This window comes from Sarcophilus harrisii, chromosome 2 (assembly GCF_902635505.1).
Source record: "Sarcophilus harrisii chromosome 2, mSarHar1.11, whole genome shotgun sequence".
Classification (NCBI taxonomy): Eukaryota; Metazoa; Chordata; class Mammalia; order Dasyuromorphia; family Dasyuridae; genus Sarcophilus; species Sarcophilus harrisii.
In genome coordinates, this window is record NC_045427.1 from 499,010,325 (window position 1) to 499,024,139 (window position 13,815).

General features: G+C 38.8%; 1 long non-coding RNA gene across 1 annotated transcript; it reads right to left on the minus strand.

Annotated features, from left to right (window-relative positions):
- Positions 1-2,474: 2,474 nt before the first annotated feature.
- Positions 2,475-10,657, minus strand: LOC116421825. Its single transcript, XR_004232372.1, has 2 exons — positions 7,319-10,657; positions 2,475-4,391 (listed from the first exon to the last, which is right to left on the minus strand). It is a non-coding gene; the product is annotated as an uncharacterized LOC116421825 (long non-coding RNA).
- Positions 10,658-13,815: the final 3,158 nt, after the last annotated feature.

The following is a 13,815-nucleotide window of genomic DNA, read 5'->3' on the forward strand; positions in this document are numbered from 1 at the left end:
GTTCCCTGTCATTAGTCATTCTTCAGTCCTTCCTACTTATACACTGCCTAGACCCCTGTGGTTAGGCTTCCAGGTCTCCTTAACATCAGTCTTTGGATGATATACTACAAAGCTACCTCTGGAAAATTTATTCTGAGTAACTTCTAAGGGTCAACATAAGGAAAGCTGAGTTGGTTTATAAAGTCTCCTTTCTTTTAGGTCAAATCAGCTCTTATCCAGTGGATTCAACTATAATTTTTCTATAGCAAGAAAATATTCATCTTGTTGGTCATGGGATTTCATTTAATCTAGTACAATTATTATCCCTTCCACATTGTGACTTTCCCCATCATGGATAGTTTCAATATGTTGAAATAATTAAATGGGAATTCTTTTGGCAGTTTTGCACAAACTATAGGCAAACTATAAACTATAAAAGTTTAAATTATAGGTATAATGTTTTATAATATCTACATAGTTTATCTTTTAATACCATAAGAATCTGGACTTCTCTAGTACAAAGGGTAAGGCCAAAATTTTTTCTATAGATTTTCAGATCAAGGGAGCACTGCTTCCCTAACTCCCACAATGTAGAAGGAACAACTGTACTTTTTCTCTAATTACTAATTCACTGAAGCATAATAAAACCAGAGACTTTTTTTCTTTCCACTACAATATTTCTCCATTCACTTAAACCACCACCAAAAGGCTTGGGCAGCATTGGTAAATATTGAAGTGTCATGACCTTATGCATTTTCTTTCTTTAAGGGATATTTACTTTGAAGATATAAGAATAGCAGTACACATTAAGACAATGCATTTTCAAGAAATATCTGAGTATCCAAGGAGGTTTCCTGAAGTTTTCCATTAGTTAAACAATAATCAATATTTATTAAGCACCTACTTTGTGCTAGACACTATGTTGGAGCTGGGAATATAAAGGGGAAAAAAATCAATAGTCCCAAGCCTTTAAATACCCGTTAGGGTTTCTTGTTTTCCTTTTTCTCAGTCCTCAGCTACTCCTGCTTTATCTAAGTGTTCCTCTTTTGGTCAGTAGGAACACCACTCTGCCTCCATCCTTAACTCTTGTCACTAGGAATCTCAGCTTTACATGTTGAATTCTGACACAGCAGTAGTACTAGTTGATTGACATCCCATAAGACTGCTTATGCTTATTGCTGCTTCAGTTACTGCTGGACAAAAGTGTTGTTGCTGACTGGGTTCATAGTGGGTTAAGGAAGCTGTAATTATTTTACTGTGTTGAATGAAGCAGCTGTTGGGTCACTGGATACTTCCCCTCAGTAGAGGCCTTAAAAAGGTTCCCAATCCATCCTATTCTCTTCATGTTAAACTTGTTTCTTTCACTCTTTTCTTTTTTTCTTTTTTTAAGCAAAGCCAGTATTAAATGACTTGAGGGTCACCCAGCTTACACTTAAATGTCTGAGGCCAGAGTTGAACTCTAGTTCTTTGAACTCCAGGGGGCCAGCACTCTAATGTTCGTTATTCTTGATCAGTAGTGATAGCATTAATAACCATCGTCTAATCAACCCACTTACTAATTATCTGTTTGGGGATTGATGCTGGTGATGGGCCATTGGAGTGGCCAGAAATGATTGGGCATTTCTAAATCCCCAAACAGATAATTAGTAAGTGGATTGAAAGAATAACGATATTAAAAGTCAAAGTTATAGCCTTCTGACTCACAACAGTCCTAAGTGTGGCCAGAAACAGATTAAAATGTAATTGGGAAACATTTAACAAACTAAAAATGCAATACAACAGAAATAATGTTAATATGTGGTTTTCCAAGTCAGTATGAGACTTCAGGGATCCTGATTTATTCTTTCAAACAGCCAGTATTTTGTTTTCCCATCAAATAATTCACACCAGCAACTCTTTTACTTAAAGTCATCTTATTATAGTTAATAGGCATTTACAAAATGGACAGACTTCAGTGACACATTACTTTTCTAACCCACAGTGGCCACTTACAGTTTAATAATCTACTAAAATGTCTTTATATGGTAACACATTAGTAAAACATACTAACGTTATTACATACTTATTTCTTAAATGTGATGTATGAGCCTCAAGAGGAAGGCAGTTGGGTCTGGTCTACTCCAAACTTCCATTTAAGGAGATAGCCCAACTCAAACGTTTCAGTTTTCACCAGGCTGTATCACTTTGGGATTTGTCTGACTGACTTCTCCACAATGCTCCTGCAAATTCATTATTGGAATACTCTCAGAACTGATACTGTAGTTCATCACCAGCCTCTGCCTCTCTGATTAGAAAGTAGGAAGAAAATTCAGCTCAGGTACCTCCTCTTCTCTCATCCGTGTGACTTCTCCGTCATGATCCTTTTCCTCCTTTCTTTACTGCGTTCCCATTCCCAACCCTTTCAGCTTCTTTTTTTTTTTTTTTTTTTGTCTGCTTACATTAGATTGTAAGCTCCCTCATATGCAGGCATTCTTACATTTTCTTTTCTTTTTTTGTTTTGTTTTTTTTTATATCTCTAGAATTCAGCATAAAGCATGGAGAACAATGGGTGCTCTTTAATAAATGTTGACTATTGACTACCTTGGCACTCATCTTACGGCCTTATGTTCCAGAGCAGAAAGAAAAAACAGCATTCTGGATAAGCTTCTGCAGAAATTTAATAAAGGACTCCTACACTATCTTAGGGTTCCTACAAATATGCTCAAATTCAGTGTGGGGGACAGAAAATATACTCTTGACTTAAGACCCCATTCAGTGCAGATTCAATACAAATAAATCATTATATATAAAATAATAAATAAAATAAAATTTTTTATATATACCTACAAAACATAGCAAGAAACCCTAGGGGACAAAAATGTTCATAATTCCTCATAAACTAATGAAAAACAATTCAACCAAAGAACTCCCAGCATTATCAAAGCAAAAGAACAAAGCCCCTGAGACCATCTTGGTTTCCTCCTGAAACCCACTCTTGAGGAAAGTTCTTACTTCTTCATCTGTTCTTTGGCAATGGATGATCTTTGGTATTGTCAATTGCACATAGCCAGTTCCAACTTCTAGCTGTTTTTTGCTTTAATTCTACATCCACTACAATTGATCAAGCAGAGCCAGACCCACTTTCAAAGTAATCTCTGTCCAAAAGCCATCTTTCTAGTTTTCCATCAAGAAAGCCCTACCCAAAACCTACTACCCCTCATAATCTCTGATGATCTTACTTGCCTCAGGCTTCTTCATTGATGTCCAACTTTTCCAATAATCTGTCCAAGTCTTTAGTTTCTCGTTTTATCTTTTTTCAATTTCTGAGAGAAGAAATGTCAAAGTTACTTACTATTAGCACTTTAAATCTCTACAACTCTTTCTGTATTTGTAAGCATTTATTCTGAATACTTGAGATTATTATATCATCCATTGAGTATATATTTAAGATTAATAACTTCATTCCCTATAGTGGTTTTATGAACAATATAATTTTTTTGTAATTTGACTTTCTATTTTATGAATAATGATTATAAGTCCCCTTTAAAAAAATCAATACATAACAACGTTTATTTCTATCCTTTACTTAAATGTGTAGCCATTCCTAGATTTAAAGTGAATTTCCTATAAACAAATGTTTTGGATTGACTAGAGACTATTCCACTTTGGAAATAAAACAGTATTGTCAACTTTTGCCAACATGAATAGGTTCATAAATCTCTCCTCAAGGTCTGTATCATAGAAATAGCACAATGCGCCCATGGTTATACTTTTATATTCAGTGATGGTTTATTTTTCAGTCATTGCACTCCAATTTAAGATATAATAAATAATTCTCTTCTCCCCAATAATTCCCCTTCCCTCTCAAGACTGACTGCTTCCCTTTCCCTTTTTTGGAATTTTTTCCCAAGTCCTAACTATTACTTCCTCTGTGTGTCCCTTTACAAATCAAGACATCAAAGAGACAAAAGCCCTCTTTTTTTCTTACAACAAATAAAATTCTATTATTCATCCCTCATGGTTTTTTTATTACCTTTTTTGGGGTACTGCTTTGTGGTAGGTTTAAGTATCAAAAGGCCTTTCCAAGCTACTTTTTTGTCCTAGAAAGCTGTAGAATTCTTTTAAAAAATTTTTTTTCTTCTTATAATCGAATAGCTTCAATTGTGCTGAATTGGTTGGTTGTTGTCCATTCTCAAAAAGGACCAAAATGATGTCACTCTTTTGGGCTCAAGGTACAGCATGTCCAACTGTGACTAAACTCTGAAGGCACACCTATGTCAGGCACAAATAGTCCTTAAGAACATTTGGAGTGGAGATGTCTCTAAATCTGTGCACCTCATGTTTCTTTTGAGTTACTGCAATCCTGCTTTTCTCAGAGCATAGTTCCTTCTTTGATAAAAGGGCACTCCATTCTGGGCAGTCCTGTGTCAAACCTAATGAATAGACAATAGGAGAAGGAAGAGGAAGGCTGATTTTCCTTTCTTTCAGCATATCATATTCCAATGTCTCTTAATTTCTTTTCTCCTCTGAATATTATTGAATGACACAATTTAGTCATATTTTATCTTTTTGATTAGCTTTTCTATAGCTGCTTGTAATGTCCTTTTTGTCACTGAAGCTCAAGTTGACTACATGTCTAGATTAACTTAATTTGCAATTGCTTTCTCTCATTATGTTATGGAAACCATCAATCTGAACCTTGCACTGTGCTGTTAATTCTTAGAAGTATTCCTGTATGATTCTTCTATTGCTTCACCAAGCTCTGTCCTCTGTGAACTTTGTGTGCTTTAAATTGATTTAACTTGACACTTTCTTGCCTTACAATAGGTAAATGACATCCCTCAGTAAGATTTTTCACTAGTTTTCCCAATCGATCAAGTCTCATATATTCCTTTATTTTTTTGTTTACAAGATCTTTATTCATGCCTTTAGTTAACTTTATTATTTTGAAAGTTTCTGCAGATCTAGATTTGTTTTTGAGAATCTTGATTGTGGTACTTTCCCCAAGACTTCATTCTTTTGCTTCATGATATTTATTCATGGCATTAGAATTGCATTTTTCTTAATTTTGGGGGGGAAGGAAGCTTTCTTTTTTCTTTAAGGTGAATTTGCTTATAAGTATTTTATCCCAATTTTCCCATTTCTTTTCCTTTTTTTTTTTTTTTTGTTTTATTTTATGTTATTACTTTATCAAACAAAAGTCTCAATGTTTAATGGGGATTGGGTTTATTCATAATCCTTCCTCAATCACTTTGCTTAAATTTCTTAATCAGACATTCTTAAGGAAATCACTCTTTAGGGGGCCAAGTAGTATATGTCTGTGGCTTCAGGAAGATTTAATATTATGGCTTATGAATTAGCTTATTGTGGAAATAAGCTCAGTTTCCTCACCTTAAAATTAGAGGGTTGAACCTAGATCTCTTTCTGGTTCTAAATATATATGAGTTGTATAAAATAATTTTAAAGAAATTTTTTGGTGCTATCTTGAATACTTGGAATACTTGGTAGATTTTATATATTCAGATATCTTTAACTTATTCAAAATGAAAATAAAATTTATATTTGAAAGACTTTCTATTGATAACCCTCTATTTGACAAAAAGTGCTACAATAGCCTCTTGGACATACCTGTGTTTCCTGAACTCCCTATATATTTAATTTTTTTTCTATCTAATTGATTTGCAGCATACAACCATCATACATTTACATATTATCTTTCTCTCCATGGAGCTTCAACCCACCCCCCTTTTTGTCATGCTTCTTCATGTTCCTGAATTTCCCCTAATTGGGGATATCTTCTTAGTATAAAATGTTACTCATCTACATCTTTTATCTGTTTTGTTCTTTTTAAATCAGACAAATATCCAGAGCCACACACCAATAATCCATCTGTCTCTTCCATCCCTGAAAAAGTAATGATTCTGGATGGATGTATCTCTCTCCATTTGGATTCAAAGATCAAAAGGCAGTTTATTCTAGGAATATCCTTAGACTTTGGGTTTTTTATTCCTCTTATATAATCTGACAAGACTGCGTTTCTCATCAGCAAAGATTAAGTCTGATCGCATATGATACATCTTTTAAGTCAATTAATATTGGGGTGTCTTATTTGAGTAACTAGCAGATGCTAAATTTTATGAGCAAATTGGTCTTTGAGGTCAGATTATGTTTATATTATCAATGATCATATATAAAGCAAGGAAAATTTTGTTAGATTCATGGTTGTGCAAAAACATTGTTCTGCAAATTTTTTTCTAAGACATCAAAATTTTCTCTGAAGTCCATTGAAATCAAGCCTTTGGGCCTTTTATTTGATCAAAAATGTCACCAAGGAACTTTTTAGGTTCTGGGAGAGACCAAAGTGTTAGTATCTGCAAAGAAATCACTGTAGAATAAAGGGTAATGGACAAAGTAGTCAGAACTACCACCTAGATGTAAGTCCTGACTTTGCCAAAACTCAAGTTGTAATTTTGGGGAAGCTCTTTACTATGACCTTTAGTTTCCTGATGAGTTTGCAGCAGATGAACTCTAAGGTCCATTCCATCTACAAGACAATAAAAACTAAGGAGCCATATATGATTCCTTTTTTTCTATTAGCAAAAATGTGAAGTGGTATGATCATATCTCTGATTGGTGAGGTAAGGAGGCAAAGTTTTTAAAATGTTTCCATTCTCTTCTGGGGTAATTCCACTACCTTCCCTGCCTGGGACATTGGGATTCTACTGTTACATTTTTATTTTGGGTACCGCAAAAGTGTGCCATGACACTTATCACAGGCTGTGGAGAGAACTCTGTGACTGTTAACTAATTTCAGGATCTGTGTATAAAAGGCTCACATTTCATATCTTATATAAGACACATGGAAGAAAAGACACATTATTTTACTAATGAAGAAACTGTGATATAAATAATACCCCACATAATAACTAGAGACTTTTCAGTGTAGAATACTCCCAAATTCTCATCCTTTATAAGAATAAAATGTTACTATATGAAATCACATGTTACCTGCTCAAGCTCCACAAAACTTGAGAGGTCAGTCACACCCCAGAAATAGAGCAAGGTTGGAGAAAGAATTTGTGAGTCTGTAAGATGTTCCTAAAGGATGACAATGAAGCAGAAAAGGTAGTCTGGATCACCCTGAATGGGGGATGAAGACAGAAAGAAAGAGTACACTGGGAAAAGAAATTATTCTGGAATTCAGAGGACCCAGATTCAAATTCTGAATCTGTTATTACTTGTGTGATGTGCATGCGGGCATGGTGCGTGTGTGTGTGTGTGTGTGTGTGTGTGTGTGGAAGGCGAAAAAGAAAAGAGATAAGGGGAGACGAATAAGAAGAGGAGAGAAAAGGCAAATTACCTTCTATCACACTGTGCTTCAGTTTCTCCAGCTATGTAATTGAGGTAGAACCACTGATTTGGAAAAAAAAAAAAATCTTCAAACTTTTATACAGCATGAAAATCCAAATGTTTAGTTATAAATTCACATTTCATTATTTATGATGAGAGGGTGGCAGTGGAGGGTCGGGAGTCAAGTTTTGTAAAACCTAAATGGTCAACATATTTTTAAGCTTGTATCATTATTTTGCATATGATGTTCAATGAAAGTTTGAAAAAAATCATCTTTATCCTTACAAAGTTGTTTTTTTCTTTTTAAATCAATGCTAGCTTTACATTTGAAAATTTTTCAGATACTTATTTCTATAGTGGTTCTGATCTTGGCCAAGTCACTGATCTCTTGTGGGATTTTGGAAGTAAATCCCCTCTCCTGTTCTCATTTTTTTCATCTTCAAATTGAGCTGTCTGGACCAGGTGAGGTCTGACTTAGTCTCCAGCACCATGATTCCATGGTCTCTCTTGTTTACTAAGTACTTAGTTTTGCTCCTTATAGTGAGAGTATAGGAAAGAAAAGGGTGGCAAGAAACAAGATCATGGGAAGGATTGAGGAAGAGAAATACCGTTCAATTTGTTCTATACATAAAGATAAGTTAGGCAGAGGTGATACCCTCAGCAAATGGAATCAAGACCAGAGATAAATTGGCTAAAAGGCAGAGAAAGAAGAAAGGAGAAGTGAATAGGATTCAAGGCTTGGTGGTTGAGGGGAAGCCTCAGGGCAGAAATGGAGTTAATGAGCTGCCAAGAATGACTTATTTTTTCCACCCCTATAATAATAGCATTTGGTTCCCAGATTTGCAGTGAAAACTATCAAGAAAATTGATCTAATCAGCAGAGATCCCACGTCTTTTATACCTTCTGAAGGACTAGGAATCACAGAATTTCAGAGTTGAAAGGAAGCACTGGGTCATCCAGTTCAACCCAAATTATATAATAAAGAATCTCTCCCTGCTCATGTTATCTGATGAATGGTCATCCAGCCTTTGCTTGACAACGTCCTATCCCCCAAGTCCTCCAGTAAAGGAAAGCTAATTACCTACAGAGGCAGTTTGTTTCCCTGTGGAAACAGCTTTGAATTGTTAGGAAGTTCTTCCTTACATCAAACCTAAAATTTCCTCTTTGCAACTTACACTCATTGCTTCTATTTCTACCTTCTTGGGGGGAAAAACTAGGATAATTCTAATCCCTTAACTAATCTTTTAAGTACTTATAAAGATAGCTATTGCCTCCCTGAATAACTATTAGTTGAGTAGTTATCACTCTAGCCTTAGCTTTAGCTCAGCTAAACTATCTCAGTTTCTTCAGCCCATTCTCATATGGCATGGACTCAAAAGCCCTTCACCATGCTAGTTGTCTTATCCTGGATGCTCCCCAGCTTACCAATGTCCTTCCTAAAATGTTGTCCCCATAATAAATACAACCCACGGTGGTCTGGGGAATGAGGTGCAGGTCTGTCACCTCCCATTTCCTGGAAACCATGTAAATCACTACAGGTGAAGATCATGTTAACTTTCTTGGTTATCATACTATACCATAGACTTGTATGGGATGCAGGATGGGCACCATGGAAATAGCACTGCTCTAAAATCTAGTTTTTATCTTCTCTCTGTCACTTACCACCTGTGTGATCTTGGGCAAGACACTTCTCAGTCTCATCTTCCTCATTTGTAAAATGAGTAGGTTGTACTAGATGATAAATGCCTCCTTCACTTCTAAATTAATAGCTGTATTAAGCTCAGAAAACAAAATATGGAATATGTTGGGGAAGATTTTTATTAAGTAAATGTTTCCAAAAAGTAGGATCCTGAGATAGCCATTATCCAAAGGGAACTGACTAGTATTGATTTCTGAGGCCATTTTTGGCATACATATCCCCTGAAAGAAAAGTATGGATAAAACATTAAAAAGGATTGAGCAATGGCAGAGTGAAATTGGTGGAGGATGAAAGAAAATGGTAACCATCATATAAAATTTTTGTATCATCATTGAGAAACTGGAAACCTTACTCTGAGATAGAAAGAAATTGAAAAACTTATAAAAATGGAGTGGGAAAATAGAACAGTATATAGAAACCAGCAGATCCAAAAATTCTCCATGAAATTTATTATGTTTGACTTTATTGAAAATTTGTGGCATTCTATTTCAAGTATCTTTACCCATTCATGCTTCAATATTCATGCTTCAGTTAGACTCTCTTCCCATTCTTTTTTTTTCCATCCTACGCTTCCATTTTTATCTTTTTTCTTCCATTTTTGTCTTTTTGTCCTGTTTCCCTGCATTTCTATGCCAATTTTCCCTGTCTCTGTCTTTTGTTGCCAAAACTACAAAATCCTTTCCCCCTTCTTAACAGAGTCCTTTCCATTCTCCATCCCCTCGAATTTTCACTTTTTTTTCTTCTATTTAATATCTCTAATGTTCCCTTTTCACTAACTTTTTGCCAGTTATTAAGTCATTTCTATGAATTAATAAAAAAAAATTGAGGTGATAGTTTCAGAAATGCTTTTGAAATCATCTCAGTATTCACAGTATATCACTGGACAGAGGAAGTGGCTGGGCAAGGAAGAAGCAGGGCAATATCTCCAAAAGAATCACGTAAAAGAACTCATAAAGAGGACAAGAATAAGCATAGTCCTTATTTGGAGCATTGATTTGTTGAGAACTCCTTTTTTTTAGTGAAACAGGTAAAATTCTAAGCCAGGTGCGTGGAATAGCAGAGTGGTTTCTGGGATGCCAGCAAAAGTGGTAATGGTAAGTGGTTTACAAGTCATAATTTCTCTCTTCCCAATTTCCTAGAATGGAACAATCTGGTTTCATAGCAAGGCGCACTTAAGTCAATCTTTTTGGTTTTCTTTTGCCAGTTAAGTGATGTTCAGCTTCTCCAGCCACATGTTCTACACCCCAGTCAATCCCATCAGGGATCCCTTCTCACATCAACGGCTCATTAGTTCCAAGAGGGAAAAGAGTGAGAGCCGGCCGGGAATCTTCCTTTTCTCCTTGGGTTTGACATTCCCTTACACAGTCAGGAGAGAGAGAGAGAGAGAGAGGCTCTGGTTTAGTTCTAGATCTTCAGGGCCAGAAATTGTATTTCTTGTAACATTTCCCCAACGGTCAGTCTGTTAAATCTCTCCTCAAAGGGGACCTCCAGGGAGCAGGAGAGAAATAAATAAAATGGTTGGGATTTTCATTGGCCTTTCTGGGGCTTCAGGAACAGAAGAAACTCCATCTCAGCCCGGACCCGAAGCTATCAACGGCTCCCAGCAGCAGCAGCAGCAGCAGCAGCAGCAGCAGCAGCAGCAGCAGCAGCAGCAGCAGCAGCAGCAGCAGCAGCAGCAGCAGCAGCAGCAGCCTTGCCCTTGTCCTGATCCTGTATGAGGTAGAGCTAGGATGGAGCACTCATTCCGTGCTTTCCAGAAAAGCTCCGCGTCTCCCCTACCACCGAGGTCGGCTCAGCAGTCAGACCAGGCGCACTCCTTACCGCAGTGTCGGGTCCAGCGAAAGCCCCAGGGACGTTCTGGAGAAGGCCGTGGGAACAGAAGGCGGAGCTAGCATCCCGCCACGCCCACCTTCAAAACTCGGCGTGTCCCGGAGCCGCGAAGGGGAGCCCAATGTGAACAAAGAGCCGCGGGGGTCCTCCCAGCAGGGAAACAAGGTCACCCAGTGAGGAAACACGGGCTTGTCCCTCCCAGAGGATGGAAGACGGACCCCGTGAGAAGCCCCAAAAGGAAGAAACATCTCGGTTCCCTCGGAGAGAGGAAGAGGAGAAGGCAAGTCTTCTCAGTCGCCCCAGTCAGCGGCTTCTGGCCCCTCGCTGGCGGGTTCTTCCTCTTGGGAGGCTGTTGAGGACGGTGCAGCGCTTTGGCTGCTGGATGTCACGTGTAGTGATGCTAAAGAGCCAAAGAGGGTCATAAGCCGCAAGAGGATAGACCGCGAGACTCGGCTCCGGCGTCCAGCCCGAGGCTGGAATCATCAACAAGACGGACCCAATTTATCCAGCTCAGTCTTGACATCCTTGACTGGAGACCCAGCATCAGCAAGGATGGGGGCAGGGCTTCAGCAAATAGCTAGACAGCAGCAACAGGCAACTTGACATCCTCAGCAGGGATAACCGCTGCCCAGCCCCAGCCCAGGGCCCTCACTGTCAGTCTAAGCTGTGGTCTGCCTTTCCTGTCAGGCCGCTCCCTCCATCGCCTCTACTCACCACCAGCCACCAACTACCAGATGCCTCAACACCCATTGAAGCTGAAGAGACACCAAAGAGCCCAAGAACATCTGTGACAGCAATAATGAGTGAGGGGGTTCCCGGGCAGGGACAGCAGCAGCAGCAGCGGAACCCGAGGAACGGCATCCCTCGGAAAGAATTAAAGAATACTCAGAACCACCAGAAAACCAGGCCCAGAGATGGACTAGGACAGAGAATCTGAGCGCTCCCTATGGGGAAGTCAAGTGATAATCTTTGGTCCTAATTAAGATTGTGACCTAAGGTCATTTTTTTTTTTAATATCGGTTTCCTCAACTTTCGAAAGACAACTCCAGATTTAACTGTTGTCTCATAACCAGAAGGGTTGTAAAAATCCCATCATTCTAGTCATTTGAGATCCAGGAGATGACAGACTTAAGCTCCAGATTCCCCTGTCAGCCCCCAAGAAGGGGCACATACAAGTCAGGCACAGCCAGGGACACTTCCCTTGTCAAGGGTTGCCCCGCTGGTAGGGGCATAGCTGGGGGAGGGGGACTTCCCTTAAACCTTACTTTGACTCCCACGGCTCTGAGAAGGGCAGAAAACTCAACTTCTCATGCTCACAGCCTGAGATGACCAAGGAGGAGAATGAAACAGGAGGCAGAACAAGTAAAGGCTGAAGGAGAAGAAATGGCTGCCCAGTAAGTCCAGGCAAGGGGTGAGCCTCAGAGTGGAAAACTAAGAACAGGGGGTGGCAGTCGCAGAGGGTCAGATTTCAGCCCAATATAAGGACAAACGTCCTCAAAATTAGAGTTGTCCAAAAGTAGAATGTGCTGCCTCAAGAGATAATAGGTTCTCCATTGACTGACATCTTAGGAAATGCCTGCATAGATATGGACTAGACTAGATGGTCTCTGGGTCCTTTCCAAATCAGAGGCTTTGATGCTCTTGAACCCAGTGGATTCTTATGAGTACACCAGGTTTTACCCGGTGGGTCTTCAAGCAACCTTAATCATCTCAAGCGTACAAATATTTCTCTTACCCTAGCAGTAAGAACACACCAAGTTGACTAAAGAGAACAGAGGAGAAGCAGGTAGAGTGATGGAGTGCGAAGATGCTGTATGCCATGGAAAATGTAAATGGGAGTCTGACTTTGGGGACAGATTTGTGAGAAAACATTTATCTAGAGGACAAAAATTCAGGAAAGGAACAACACTTGCACTAAATCTCTACCCCATTCTCCCCCAAATTGTTTTCTCCTCATCATTTCTCTTTCTTTCAGTGATACCACCTTTTGGCAGTTATGCTTTAATTAACCTGTGAATTGTGATGAATGTGGGTTCTTACCCGATGCCCCCAGCTATTTTCTCAGTCATCTAGACCTAACAGCTTGGGGTCTGTTTTGACTCTGGTCTGCTCTTATGACAGCAAGCAGTCAATTTGTTCAGATAAAGAGTCCATGAGAATTGCTAGAGGAGCTAGAACCTATAACTCTCATACTGTTTGTAACAATCCTAGAATTCTTTGTCAAAGATTGCCTGAGGAAATAGGACTGTCCAGGAGGTGTCAGAGCATCTGCATTCCTATGCATATACCAGGAATAATTGTATGTCTCAAAGTGATGCTGTGAGCTTTGGCAGGCCGTATTGTCTCGGAGTAGTGGGGCCAAGAAGAGAAGACAACAGTCCCTGAGGATTCTGCAATGACCACAAGTCCAGGTAACTGGGATGTGATGTTCCCAGAAGAGACAGTTCAAGGTAGGATGTTAGGCACCATGAACTGTTTGTGACAGTTAATTAGTAATTAATAATTAGTAATGCATTTATCAGTGTTTTGTCGGACACCATGGAGTATCTAAGGTACAGTGCAAAGAGCACTGGATTTGGAGTCAGGGGATTGGAATCCCAGCTGGGTTATTGGTTACCTGTGTGACCTTCGGCAAGTTATTTAAGCCCTTTCAGGCCTCAGTTTCCTCATCTGTGAAACAAAGAAGTTGAACTACATGACCTTTTAGGTCCCTTTTAACTCTAACCTATAACCCAATAAGCCTAAGAGGCAACATTCACAGGATAAATAACTCATTTCAAGTCAGAGCTGTGGAGGCAAACAGAATGAGTAAATAGCATATCCTCTCTTTGCTTTCCCTCAGCTGGTCCCCAGAAAGCAGGAGGTTACTTTTTTTTTCTTTTTCTTTTTCTTTTTTTTGGTTCTGGCATGAAAGATAGTTATGACCAAAACACAGGTCTTTGTTCTCCCTATAGTCCTAAAGGGACAGATATTGGACA